We start from the raw sequence: 15,953 nt of genomic DNA on the forward strand, positions 1-15,953 counted from the left end.
TTTTAGATAACTATAAAACACTTTGACTTTTGTAAAATTTAAGCTACATGTAATAAAATTCACGTAAAATGTATCAGTCAGAAATGAGCTCTCTAAAATTATTAACAACTTATAGGTTTTTTTAGTGAAATGCGCTTACGCAGGCCCGCGCTATGGTTATTGAGCTTGACGCGGGGCCTGTCTATACCCTAAGCCATCTGCTATTCAAAGGAGTACCGAATCCACACACCTCAGCCCTTCCTTAACACGCCCTTAAGATCGGCGCTCGGGGTTCGCGAGGCATTCTACCCAAGGGGAACAACTTATACTTAATCTAATAGTTCAGCTACTACAAATAATTTTCATACAATTAACAATAATTTTATACTTCCGAATATGACGTATATGTGCAATATTCTACAATTCCCTGTGGAAATCATGCGATGAGTCTAAATTTAACCAATAATCTATGCAACACCGAGTCACGGATTATGGTGCTCGGACAGACTTTTGTAAACGCCTCATTAAAAACTAAACGATAATTGAACTCATTTAACAAATGTACTAGGTACTTCTGTCAAATCGTTTATGATGTGAAAAGAGTTAAAACGGTGCAATTATGTTATGCAATATTTAAAAACATAACAGCTAAATGAGTGGACATTGTATTAGACTTTATACAAATAAACATAACAGTGGAGAAACCTCTTAAGAATAAAATTTACGAATAATTAAGTGTGTAGCCGACTCTTTGGGTTTAAGGCATACCAGCATCATAACGATTTCCTTTACTCTACTCAAATGGGCTCATAGAATAGAAAGTCTATTAGTACATTTTTGGGTCGAACCCACCTCAGGGACCAGGTGAGGTGGGTTGGCTATATAAATAGTATAGCCTTTTATTCGGATCGGCTTAGGTACACACATAAGTACGGTTCAGTATATAAAACCAGGTATAAGAAGGTAAATCAAATATTTGGATATTGCTTGATCTGTAGATCTGTTTGGCAGTCGGCAAAGGCCCAACCTTTTCCATTCATGTATTTCTTGGGCCACTCTGTTCCACATCAGTCCTGATGTCGTCTTTCCATCTTTTCTGGACTTCCTCCACTCCATTTGCTCTCCCTAGGGTACCATGGCGTCATAATTTTACTCTATTTGTCTTTTCCTCTTATCCAGCCCATGGCCATTTATGTCTTCTTATCAGGGATGGTCTATAATATAGTTATATTCAGAAGAGAAAAGATTTGTATGTATGTAATAATCAAAAATCTGCTTGAATCATTTCAACCATTAGAATGTAGTGCTGGTGCTTTGCTAGCTCAACGAATAAGTATTGCAATACAGCGAGGATATGTTGCCAGCGTTAAAAGTACAACTTTTAAACAAAAAGTCTATTACTTTTTTTAATTATTTTTATTATTACTATGTAGGTTAAGAAAATTGTAAATAATGTATATTTGATTGTGATGATTACTAGTAACATAGTTTTATTCATTTCTAAAATATATGTTAAATATCCATCCCTGCGATGCGATTAGGATAAAACCAGACGCGTATAAAGAAGCAGCAGCCTTTGTAGCAGCTATTTCTCGTATGGCATAACCGCGTTTAAAGACCTGACCTAAATTGTCAGAAAATTTAAATAAAGAAAATCATTTATATGGGGTATATTTTTTTATATAAGTTGACGGTTACATACTATACATCAGGATCAAATACAGACTGTCACATCAAGATGATAGATTAAAGTTGTATTAACGCCATCTATTGCCGCATAGTTAATACTTGCAATATTCCATATTAAATTTCTTGAGAAGCATAAATTTTAATTTATTCATTTATGTTTTAGCATACTGAATTTAAAAGTTTTATTTGTCTTATGTTTCATTACATCATTACATAATTGTATTTATTCTATATAATTGTACGTTTGGTCAGACACATTTTTACAGAGTAGTCTTGCTCAAGTTGCCGATTTTCGTAACTTGTATAAACTTGGAGGAGGCTAAACCCAAGTTTGACCTCCAGTGTCTCTACAAATATGAACATGATAGATTTTGACACAATGAAGTCATAGTTCGCGCTAATTCCGTTTCTGAACCTCACCCTAACACACGACACGCATTATAGTTGCGTGTTGCGGTACGCATGCAGTGCCTACATTACCTTTTTCTATCATTTGCCAAATACGTCATATATACTGTTTTTCATGGAACATTACGATCTAGCCTAACATAAGGCTAATAAGTAATTTATATCTAAACTTTACTTTAATTTTATTTACTAATTAGGATATTTAACTTACAAAAGCGTTCAATATAAACACTATTATGGGGAAGACACTGTCCCTGTGTTATATTTTTTCACTTACTACTATTAAGCACTTAAGACTAACGTGCTAACACTCATTCAAATGATTTTGTCCTTTCAATCTTATCACTAGACTCGTGGTGTCAAGTTGAATATACTCGAGGTTCACGTGTTGTTGGAGCTTTTGAGCCAGCAATCGTTTTAATCGTTTTGGTGACGTCCTCTACATTAAAGTCCCGATGGAGGTCCTCATTGCAAATGTTCGAGGGAGCATTGACTTAGCGTGCGCCTCACCGTGACCACGCACGCTGTAAAGCACGCGAAACGTCGGAGAAATTTAAAATTATGTAAAATAATTATAAGTTTATAATAATATTAGGTCCTTACATATGAAATTGGCGTATTTCGTACTGGCCACTTTAATCACGATGTTCTCCTCTTTGGTTAGGAATTCCAAATTCTAATTTGTACAGCTATTTACTCATGTATCTGTGCTTCGATGACCGTCATTCATTTGTTTTTTCTTCTGTTCTTTTCTGTTTGCGTCACTCATTTTACAAAATGGAAAACTTAAAGTATCGCATTATTTACGAGTACGTGTTCCGCCGTAGCACTAGTGCTGCGGAAGCGACTCGAAGGGTGAATGATGTGTATGGCGGTCATGTTGCAAAAGAAAACACAGTTAGTTTTTGGTTCCAACGTTCTCGTTCTGGAAATTTCGACCTGCAGAACAAGCCCCGTGGACGGCCTGAGACCCAAGTTGATAATGAAGTATTGAAGGCAATTGTGGAAGCGGATCCATCGCAAACCACAAATTATATATATTATATTTAAAAATATTCGACTTTTTGTTCCTCCCATACAAAACGCCAATTTCATATGTAAGGACCTAATACATAGCTACAATCCGGTAAAATTTCTTTTTTAACTTTCTTTCAATGCGTAAAAGCTATTTGATTTGGAATCGTTACATTATTTGGATGTGGCTCTTACTGACACAGCCAACAAATAAATTAAAAATAATACAATTATAAAATAAAATATATTTATTGATATAAATTATTAGAATTCTTTAAAAACCAGCCAGGATATATTTATTTTTATATTTCAAGACGTATTGTAATTAGTATAAAATTCAGTATATTTCAGTTCAGAGCCTTTTGTAGTGTGTGTTTTGGGCGGTAATTAATTCACTATTGTTAGCTCTTAGGATGTTCGGATTTGGATATTTGTCAGAACATGTCGTGATATTCAGAAATAGCCCCACCTAAGGTTTAATTAGAGTAATAGTCACGCCAATTCACCCACCCTTTTGTTGCGTGACCTATAAGACAATTTAATTGTTAAATATACAATTAAGAAACGCGTTGTTGAAAACAAATTTTGATTTTTTTCATAATACGCAGTAAATAAAATATAAGTGAATATTATTAATTACACAGATACAACAATATTCTAGAAACTTTAAATGTAAATTGCAGTGTTACCAACTCTTACCAGTGTTGACACACCTCCGGCATCATGATATAATTAAACTGAACCGTAAGCCAGGGCAAAGATTTTATAATTTTGAGAAACCGTATACAAACAAAGTTACCACAGACTATATACATCACAGTGTAGCTATATACATAAAATATCTGTTGATTGAAAAAAAAATTGTTTATGCTTGACACTAGCGACAGCTGTATATATTCCTCATTACGCTCAGCATTGTTAGTAACACGGAATTGCTCTAGATGTCATGACTGGATGACTGGATTTTTATGGTTTAAAATTGTAAAAATGTGCCTAAAAAACCGTTGCCCCCCAAGTTGGGAACACTGCTTGTCAACTGTCAACTTCAACTTCCACAGACTATACTCAAATATTACAATTTACAAATATTAATAGTTACCAAATGATATTCTAAATTTGAATATTTTGAAAATCACTTATTTCTAGGTAGGGAATAAAGCGATTCACACGTAGTTGATTTTCATTGCTTTTCCTGTTATTATACGGACGATTTGAGCTTCATGAAGTAAAATGATCCATTCGCTACATTACACGCCTAACGGATATAATATACAGCAAGTATACCTAATGGACCATGGAATTATATATTTTTTACTATTTTCATTTAGAAGTCACATTAAAAAAGACATTATTTAAAAAATAATTAAGTCTTTTGTTATTTCCATGTTTCCATATATATTTTTTTAAATTATTGTATTATTTTCTCGTGTTTGTTATACTGTTTTATTATTATTTATGTAGACACTGTCACTCAAGATTGTATGGGCAAGCTGATTTGACCAAATTTTTGCTTGAAATAATATTTAAATAAAATGTAGTTGATCCCTTGGAATATGGGACGGGCTTTGGTATTCCACTGGTGTGGACACGTTTGCCCTGACTCACCTCCCTCATACAAGCACGCTAGGGGCCGCAGAGCAGGCGGAAAGTAATAAACGGCTCAAATATAACAGTATTTCTTCCAACTTGGTTTCTGTTCCCTTTGGAGTAGAGACTCTTGGACCATGGGCGCTAATTAAAGATGAATGTTGGTGCCTGGTAGATAGTACCAGTGACCCCAGAGCTGGTGCTTTCCTCGCTCAACGAATAAATATCGCAATACAGCACGTTAAGAAAATTGTAAATACTGAATCTTTGATTGTTATGATCACACATACATTAGATTTATGTATGTTCAATTTACTTTCTAAGAAAAGTTACTAGTTTTACTTTTTGCTACATACTCGTCAACTACATATTAATAATTAAAAAAAAAACAATTTAATTATTGTAACTATCTTTTTAAAAAAAATGTATTAATCTACTAATGTTTAAAAACCACAGAATAGTGTGATATTAATCAAAACCAATCCATTTTAAAAACGTATTACCTTAACTTAACTTACTGGCTTAAATCCTAAATCCGATTAAAAGTATAATTTCAATGAGTAAAGTTGAGGATTTTAATTAGAGTCGTTTTGAGAGACGCTTTTTATTCGGTCATGGTTGAATCACTCTTTCACTAGACATAGTTAAAGGCGCATAAATGGAGACAGAGCCGGATTCAATGAAATTAAAAGAAATAAAAAAATCAACGAAATGCAGGTTCGTATCTACTTTGGATCTTATTGAAATCCAACCAATCAATTATTAATGGCGTCAAAGTGAAGTCGAATTCTTACTTTCTATGGTCACGTATCGCAGAAAGGACTGTATAGAGCTGTGTTTCCAGGGGGGCAATGTAATTGTTAAGGGTGCAATTTGAAAATATTTTTTATTATTATTTACAATGTTCCGTCAACAAACTTGAGATTCCTTTGTAAAACCTATCATTTAAGTTTCTTATGGCAACAATTACATTTTTTTAATATTAAAAATTATGTACGTTACATGATGGGGGCATAAGAGTTTTAGAAGGCATGGAACTAATAAGCTTGTGAAACACTGCTATAGAGGGCCTCCAAGGACTGGTAGTGCTGGAGAAGGGAGCGGACGAAGCTTGTGGTAGGTCAGTCATGGGGTGGGTTGAACAAATCAAGAAGGCTCTATATTATCCTCTTAATAAATACACAAGAAATGAAGCTGATCATTGAAGAATGGATATCAAGAGACTAGCTACTTTAAAATGTCAGCCACGATCAGTGTATTAAAAGCATACCGAATGAGAAGAAAAATATAGGATAAGTAGTAGTATTATTTATTTATTATCACTTTGTTGCAGAAATATAACACAATTGACATTATTAAATGAAAAGGAGGGACACTGGCAGCCTTATCTATAACTATTACCATTATTCGTATTATTTAAGGCATATAATAAACATTTTGGTATCTGTTTAATACATTTCGACATCTTGAACCTGCTTCAAAACTAGTATACGCTATATACGATATACACTAATACATTAGTTAGATTAAGTTACACAAAATAAGAAGCACACAACAACATCTACTATCTGCGGTTACAAATCACTGCGACTACGTCATACCCTGAAGCGCGCTAACCGGCTTTAAAGGACATACACAACCTCTCGATCTTAGCCGCTGGGGCCTTCGAGTCAGTCAGTGGTTTGTGGTTGAGGACCCCCCTATTAGTTATTGTTGTTTTATGGAACAGGGGGCAAACGGGCAGGAAGCTCATCTGATGTTAAGTGATAATCCATCCATGGACATTCAATGCAAGAGGGATTGAAAATGCGTTGCGGCCTTTTAAAAATGGGTACGCTCTTTTCTTGAAGGATAGTCGAATTGGTTTGGAAATACTTCAGTGGTTCCACATAGTGCTGGTGCGCGGCAAAAACTGCCTTAAAAACGCTGAGATTTGAAACGACGGACATAGAGGTGATACAGGTAGAATTTTTTTCTAGTTTTGAGGAACATTATCCTTTCCCCACAGGCTAATGTCAGTCAATTATTGATACTAAAATATACACAGTATATGGATAAACTTGGTCCAGTTATAAATGATTTTTTTTCTAAAAATGCGTTTAAAGTAAATACAGAATATAAGTGTAATGCACGGATCGGTATTTATTAATAATTGGCACTTAATTGCAGACACGAGCTAAAGTGTGACTATCGCTTATTTTAATGAGCGACTGCATTGCGTTTTTTCCGCGAGCGATTAATCGTAATGAAACAATTAAAATAGCAAAAATGCCAGCTTCTTTCAGTATAGACATTAAGTAGACATCATTTGAAATATATTTATTTTTATTAATCGCGGACCCGACGGAGTTCCTGCACACATGTCTTAAAGACAAGAAACATCCATTTGTAAATCTAAATCATACTTGAATCCATGAGCTGTTTAAGTGTCTAATTCCTTACATTAATAAAAATATTGTGACGAATGAATAGCGAACATAATATTTCGATTGATTGCATTCGTGCGTGTTCTAGTATTCCTCCACTTCACATGATTTAAGAATGCAATATGGCGGGCCTCATAAAAAAGAGATCATTAAATTCAGCCCTGGCGCAACATGAATGTCACGGACAACACACAACCGGGCAAAAGTGAAAAAGTTTCACTTTGAAATGAATACCGAATCGAGTTTAAGCTTAATTACTGCAAATATAATGTTACGTCATTAATGTATTGTTAAAAGTTATACTTAAGCGATATTGGGATCAAACGATAACTTTGAACTTCGCCTTTATGAACATAAACTTATTTCAAGGTATTATGCGGGCTATGTAACTTAATATAACGGTTACTGCTCGTCATGGATACTGGTTTTGCGATAATTATTTGTACATTTTCATCTCTTTTTTTTGTATAGCAAGGTGGCAAGGAGGCTCACCTGATGTTAAGTTATTCCATAGATACTCTCGAGAGCGGTGTTTTGAAAATCAGTACGCTATTCATGGAAGGACCATTTATTGGTTGGAATATACTTCAGTGGGTAACTGGTTCCACAAAGTGGTAACAATAACGTTCAACGTAGAACAATGGACGTCGACGTAATACGGATGGAATTTCGTATTCTGCCTCAACTTCCGATGATGAAACTCAGCTGCATGCGTTAGAAGATCCCCACATATCTATGCAACGCTAAGGGATCAAGTAGCTTGGAAAGACATTGGTCGTCGATGATTCGAATTACTATTCGTTAAATACGGTCAGGTGGAAGGTGCTTGTACTTGGGAGCTCCAGTCCAGAAGTGAAAACAGTAGATTGCGTCGTTGTACAATGTATATACACACTATAGTCTTAAGTATCTTCTTTAATAAAAATACCTTAATAATTGGATGCCGTAAGTACCGAGTTTAGGAGTTCAAATAATTTGTATGACTTAAAACTTAGCGACGAAAGTTTCTTGCCCGCTCTACACCCTTGACTTGCGAACTGGTAGTAAATCTAAATTTACAAATAATTTTACTTCTTTTCTGACGTTCAAAAGTGTACTTGTTTAAATTATTTTGAGTTTGAGTATTGCCTACAACTAACCAAATAAATAAACAAAACTTACAGCTTTATAGTATTAGTACAGAAATGTTGATAAATATATCTGAAAAGTAATCGAACACCTATAAAGGTACGCTTATTATAATATTAAGCATATATATTTGCGTTTTATTTCGGGAAATTTTGCCATGTAGTTCAATATTCAGTTTTCTTAAATATCAACGTGTTTTTTTTATTGTACTACTTTATAGTACTACTACTACTTAATAGTATTATTTAAATTTAAGGTCAGTGCGAAGCGGCCAAAGCCTGAAAACTAGTATGGCAACAAAAAATTTCTCTTGACATTTGCCAGTAAATCACAGACACTTCCGCCGCGCTGTTTCCTCTGTCATTTCGTACCGGAAGTCAGGTGTGATCTGTGGTGTGTTTCCTTCGAAACGTGTAAGATCTATGTCGGTTTCACTTCCGGTAATTATTATGTTTTCGTCACTTAGTGACTTCAATAAGTTTTAATTGAATTTTCTAGGATAAAATAATTAAGTAAGAGCAGTGTTGGCCTAGTGGGTTTAGCGTGCGACTCTCATCCCTGAGGTCGTAGGTTCGATCCCCGGCTGTGCACCAATGGATTTTCTTTCTATGTGCGCATTTAAATTAGCTCGAACGGTGAAGGAAAACATCGTGAGGAAACCGGCTTACCTTAGACCCAATAAGTCGACAGCGTGCGTCAGGCACGTAAGTATTTTTTTATTGGCTGTACAATAACTTATTTGAATACATAAATTTTCATTAGTAACCAGTTTCATAGACAGGTCGCCTTATGACGTAGGCCTAACTTGGACTATTATCTCCGGTTAGCCTTTCATCTTGACATCTAGTCTCCCATAACGCATTGTCTTTATTTTGCCTTCTCATACCATAGATTGGTCCATATTTTGTCAATTTATCTTTGTTTTTATTGAGTTCGGTTAGAATTCATACTGATACGATAAGATGTCGTGTGTACCGAGATAGAACTCCATAGTACCACATAGAAGAAATCATAGGCCATGTCTTATAGAAAAACCAATTGGATAAAGACATTTCATTGGACTTTATTAGTGTAAAAAGCCTATTCTGTACGTTCCAACATATTATAATATATATAGTAATCGGAACAAAACCCAATAGGTATCAAAAAATAGTGTTAGATAACATCAGTCTATTCTTAGCCATATTTGAAGCAAAATGTCGGGACTACTGCATCCAGGTCCATCAATTTATATAACGGGTAGCGCCATTCCTCTTCTCGATAGAATAGGCGATATATTATCGCAATTTATAGGCTAAAAGCCGGTGACAGTAAAGCCTTATTAATATATTTTAGTTTGGATTTAATTAAACTAAATTCATAATCAAATATAGCAATAGGAAACGATGCCAGCATTAATGTTATACTGCAATGACTGACAAACTTTTAAAATTTGTTTTAAATTAAATTTATAATACAATATTTACAATTTTCTTAATCTACAAAGTGATAATTAAAATGATCAAAAAGAAAATCAAAACGTATTCAATAAGTTTGGCCCCTGTGGCAAGTGTACCTTTAACGCTAACAGCAATTCCTCGCTGTATTGCGATACTTATTTTTTGAGCTAGGAAAGCACCAGTTTTAAATTTATATTTATAATAATTATTACTATCCGGGGTAAGGATATTGTAAATACTGTAAGTATTTGTGTGATTTAATAATACTATTCATTCATATACAATTTTATCTAATACGGTCACGGAGAAGGTTTTTATAGTAAGACTGGATGACAATGACTTGTCATCATTGAATCAATCAATGACAATACAAACAAGGAAACATTTTTGCGTAGCTTTGAAACGTAAACAAAACATCAGTGGTGGACCTTTTCAGGTCTGGCACTGCTCAGCACCAGGTATGTATGTATGTATGTGTGGACTCTGTTTCCGCACTTAGATGCTCAATAGGTCCATTGTGCGTAAAGTCCTGGCTAACTAAGCCAACCTAACTCCTTCCAAAAGCACAGAAGCCTCCTGGGCAATTCGCAGGCTTCACGGAGCGACCTCACTGTTCCGAGGATTTCTACACGTTGTTTATTCACAGCCTCGCATTACAGGACTACGTGGTTGTCTGATTCCTCTGCGCTGAAATAGCCTCTGCACAGGGGGCTGTCTGTCGCGCCTCTCAGGACCAGGTATAACAACTCCCTTCTAGAAGAGAGTGTACCCATTGTTAAAGGCCAGCGACGAACTTGCGAGCCTTCTGCCAATGTGGGTGTCCATGAAACCTAATGAAATTTTATACCTATAATATATGTGTATATATATATTCACAAGCTCCTTGCCTATATTTAACAAAGCTCATATTTCCTGCCAACAATCGCTTGCCGTCGACGCTTTGAACATTGTAGATTTTACTTGATGTCATGCGAAAAATTCCGCCTAAATTACTAAATTAAATAACAAAACTGCGTTTGGTTATTGGATTTATTAATTTTGCTAATCTAATAAATACGAAACTCACAGAAATCGGATAAAAAAAGTCGTTTATAGGCCGCATTTTAAAAGAGTACCGAGATTTTTTTACGCCGGATTTTTCTCTCGGCTTCACCCTATGTCTTCTTTTCCGATGAGATCAGTGATTCCTGTATGTTATATTCCATAATAAACATATTTTATTTTTTATTTTTATAGTGCGTCAAATTTGACACATTATTGCTTTAATATTAAAGAATCAGTAGTGCGACAACCCTTGGTCTTAGCCTTATCTGTTTCTTTATAATTTGAATATTAACATTAAGGTAAAAATACTTTGTTAATTATAAATTAAAGACAGTAACTGAAGACAATAAATTGTTCATATTGCCTCATCCTATTGTTAGGACACCCAATGTGATTGCACGACTTAAGCATCGACTATTTTCTTCAACTTGTCTCTCCGAATTCGAATTATGTATATATTTTTTTATAAAACAGGGGACAAACGGGCAAGAGAGTCACCTGATGTTAAGTGATACGCCAATGGACTCTCTCAATGCCAGAGGATTTATTTAAGATACACAATGTTCACTTATAAACGCCAATAAAAACTTTTGCAAACATACATTTTGGAACTCCCTGTACCAACACCGATGATGGTGTACTTCTTTCAATATTCATAGCGCTGATGTCGCAACATTTTTAAAGCCCAATATGAAAAGTCATTATTGGATATTGGTATCGAAAGCCATATTCACATATTCCGCAAATAATTAAAATCGCCAATTTGTTCCAAATTATTTATAGTATATTACAACTATTACTGTGCCCCCAAATCATAAGAGGCATTGTATACTACTAGTATATAGATTATGTATTTATAAACTGAGTATTGTTCTTCGAATAATAAATAAGGAAAATGACGTTACAACGCCTGTTTCAATGCCATTAAGAATACAATTGCTGACATTATTTAACACCTCAAGTAAAACTGTATTCGTGGCCGTGTAATCCTACCCAATGGTTACCCAATGGTTACCCAACTAGTAAGCCAGGATTCGAAACCCGGCAAAACAATAATTATCTAGCAGAAGAAGCATGTTTAATAAGTGATTATGTGACAGGTACGAAGTGTTTTAAAACCTACTCGTATCTGTAGTAATAATAATATAAATTGTTAAAATGTGTAAATAAAATATCGTTTCGAAGTGATGTATCTACTACAAAATTCCTGTTTAAAATTCAAGTTTACGAATCGTTACAGATTTACACGTGCCAATACATCTGAAATTATATTAGGCTTTTAGTCACGAACGTTGAAATAAATATAAGTATTAAAACACTGTAAAACGCGTGTTAAGAAACTTCGACTACGTTTAACACATTCAATTATAAAAGAGTCTATCATCTTTACTGTCAAATTTTAACCGTGTTTTAATGAATTATATTAAAACGTATAAAATTGGAACACAAGGCTAGCATGAGCGTATCCCAGAATGGATTATCCCACATGTTGCTCGAACACAGATCGCAGCTGGAAAAATTCTGTTACAGAATTGTCAAATATAGCACAAGTAGTGTCGCGTTTCCCGTTAGCCAACAGGCTCCAATTCGCCCATTAATATCAGATGTATTTCCGTTGCGTTCCATACAATTTCCCCTGTTATTTTGTTTATAACTTGAAAATTGTGACGCCTTAACGTTAGTTAACACAGAATGGTGTATCAACAGACTAAATTATACGCTCACATAGCAAGTAGAACGATGTTTTGAAGCGTTGCTAAGTGGAATGCATTTTTTTGTGATGAAGAATTCGAATTTACAAGAAGTAGAATAGAAAGTAATATAAATATTTTTGGCGTTTTGTTACACACACATATATGTGTAGGATGATCAGAAACACAATTGAAAACGTTTAAACTTTACCAACTTTAATTTACTTTATGGTATAGCAAGTAGAGATGAAATGCATGCCAAGAATGCATGGTCATGGCTTTTTAGTGGCTAGGATCTTACTACCCCTCTGCATAGCGGAGAGGTTGTAGCCCAGCCCCACACTCCCGGCGTCAAGCTTGAAATCCATCGAGCGACTGCGTAAGCGCATTTTCACCTCAAAAAAAAACCTAGTATATCTCTAAAATATACAGCTTGATTAGACTAAATAATACGTTTCCATACTTTATAGAAACTACATAAAGACATATATTTAAATCCTAGCAAGATAATAGTTATTAAGTGCCTTACCAAACAGAAAATTCTCCAAAAACTCCGCAGAAACAACTCTGTATTCTGTTTTAAAACCTTTTAACTATTTCAGATATACTTAACTAGATCAACTGTATGTGACAATTAGAGAAATAATAATGGTCAATAATACAGCACATTTAACAAATATCTTCATACCCAAAACCTAGAACATAGAATAGCTCATTAAATCGCGAATTCTATAAATCTTGAAGAAAAATGAAATTAAAAGAATGCACCCTTAATAAAGTATCACCGGAATAATTGCAAAACAGTTACACGAATCCATCAAATTGTTAGACCTCCCGATATTTATTCTTCAAAAAGCAGGAATATTGCGCGAAGACCCCGTAAATTTCTACAAGATAGTATCATAAAAAAAATTTTTTCTGTCCCTACCGCGATTGATTCGAAGCCATTAATAGAAAAAAATTCTATTACAATAAATGAAATTCTGTAATAATCTTAGTAGTAAAAGGGTAAAATTATTAGTATTATTTGTATTCATGCCTATGATAATAAAAACCTTTTGTTAAACTTTTTCTAATTTAACTTTATATAAAAAATTTCTGTAAAGTTTCATATCATATTTCGAAAAATATGGTCATAAAGAAGTTTCACTTATTACGTGTGTACACTAGTACACAGTATTTTTTTTGCCCTTTTCCTTATTAGGTTTTCCGGAAAGAGTCTGCTTGTTATCGTGATCGCAGCATCCATAATAACTTATGTTATTTGTATTTATTTTAATTTAATAAATAAATTACAGAGAACGGTGTAACCGTTCTAGACATATAAACAATATATTTCTTTCCAACACACAAGTATAGTAGTGTACAATTTTCTTACACTTCATAGTAATAATAATAATTAAAAATTTAAAAATAAACCAAATATGATGTTTGGTACGAGGCAGTGTACTTTAAACGCTTGCAACATTTGCTCGCTGTACGTGTCGAGGAAAGTAGTCGCAAACATAAATCTTTAATAAAAACATATAAACTATACCTACCGTCTGAATATATATTCGATTAATAACATAGGTCTGCCATTAGGTCATACGTCTAATAAGTTATTCGGCCTCCACCACCGAATATGGCGTACGGAAAGACATTGTTCAACAACATTCCGTAAGTAGATACAAGCCATTGACTCTAGGGTTGCCGCATAATGCAGTCTGTATCGCTACCTATCTAAATTCCAGTATCTGTTTTATGATCATTTGTCAAGTCGCAAGTAGGTTACAGCCTCCTGTGCCTGACAATTTCCGTCAATGGCAAGCCTGTTCCTCACAATGTCACCGAGTGAATGTTAAATATCTATGATCTCAGGGATGAGAGTCGTCCGTTGAAGCGTCTCACACTCAGCACTACTCTTGTCCACACTAGGCACTACCCTCAACAAGCTGCAATCCTATCAGGGCTCTGTGACTTTCAACAGCGAGAGCACCGACTCCAACGTTTTTGTATGAAAATTCGATGAGAGAACTATCTCTCAATTAGAGAATAAAACTAATAACAAAAAAAAATAGCGCCAACCATTTTAGGTCTCGGCCTCAAATTACTTTATCTGTTTTATCATAATTTGTCCATCTAATAGAGATAGTCTGATAGTCAGCCTCCTGAGCTTGACACACACCATCGACTCACGGTCTAAAGCTAGCTGGTTTCCTCACGAAGTTGTCATTCCAAATATATAATAATAATTTATAAAATATATTCATGATTACTTTGATCATCAATCATCTGTTGCGTTAAAAGAGGCAACCCTAATTACCACACAACAAGTATTTGCGTAGTGTTTTGCAATGTTTATGTTAGTGCCTGGTGATAGATCTAAAGTGTCCGATAATGCCTGACGTTATTTTACATATTCTGCCTAATCCGGCTTTCTTTACGCAGCACTTAGTTTATTACTCTTAAATAAAAAAATAAATCGACTACACAGAAAATTAACTTTAATAAGCAGGCAAACTGTTTCAGCGCAGCCCCGTTACACCAGACAATTTAAATAATAGATAGAAATACAGCAACTAACTTTTTTATAGAACGGAGGGCAAACGAGCAGGAACCTCACCTGATGTTAAGTGATGCTGCCGTCCATGGGTACTCTCAATGTCTTAGCGCTTGCATGCGTTGCCGGAGCGAATTGCTATGCTCTTTTCTTGAAGGTCCCAAATACGAATTTGTTCAGAAATATTACGCACCTATTAAGAGTCTAAGTGCGGAAATTGAGTCCACAAACCGATAACCAATAAATTCAGTGGACAGCTGGTTCCACATAGTGGTGGCATAAACTGCTTTAAAACGCTCACTTGGGACTTGTGAAACGACAGACGTCGAGGTTATACGGGGACTAGGCACAAGCTAGAAAGAACCTGTCTTAGCTTCGGGCGAATATGTTCCAGGCTAAAGTTTCCCTATAAAAATTTATAAACATTTCTTAGTTGAAGCACAATTTACATGAGATAGTTGCAAAACACATATTTTAAATAGAGTAATGAAGAATCCGTATAATATTCATGATATGGCACAAAACTAAGCACTCAATATCGTTGTTGGATATTTTGGAGCTTTATTGGGACTTTCGGGGATGGAATGATGACAAAATGGCAGCACCATGCACCTTGAGATACCTGTAGATCCTCGGAGGAGGCATTCATATGCGGAGGAGTTATGGCAAACTAATTAGGAAATAGAAAATTTTTATAGGATTAACCTTGTTCATTCCTATTTGCAATATTGGCTTTTCAGTGGAAAAGATCCAAGCCAGTGTTGATACACAGTAATGCCTGTTTAATCTTTTTATCTTTCCATTTCAACTATTTCACGCTATTGCGGTGTATAGCACTCGAATGCTTGTCGTGTCTATTTGCAAATATTATAATAATAATGGCCTTGTATTCAGATACACTTAAACACATTTATCTATCTTAACACATCTATCTCATTCTTTTTAGTTATTTGTGTGCAAAGGCCTCCTCCAAATCCCGCGCCTTAAGTATTTTCTAGCACCTGTT

At 34.8% G+C, this 15,953-nt stretch overlaps 1 protein-coding gene across 1 annotated transcript in view; it reads right to left on the reverse strand.

The window, feature by feature from the left end:
* Positions 1–15,953, reverse strand: part of LOC123713930 (four and a half LIM domains protein 2) — a 139,059-nt gene that overhangs the window by 85,177 nt on the left and 37,929 nt on the right. The gene's annotated exons all lie outside the window — the stretch shown is intronic.

This window comes from Pieris brassicae, chromosome 9 (assembly GCF_905147105.1).
Source record: "Pieris brassicae chromosome 9, ilPieBrab1.1, whole genome shotgun sequence".
NCBI lineage: Eukaryota > Metazoa > Arthropoda > Insecta > Lepidoptera > Pieridae > Pieris > Pieris brassicae.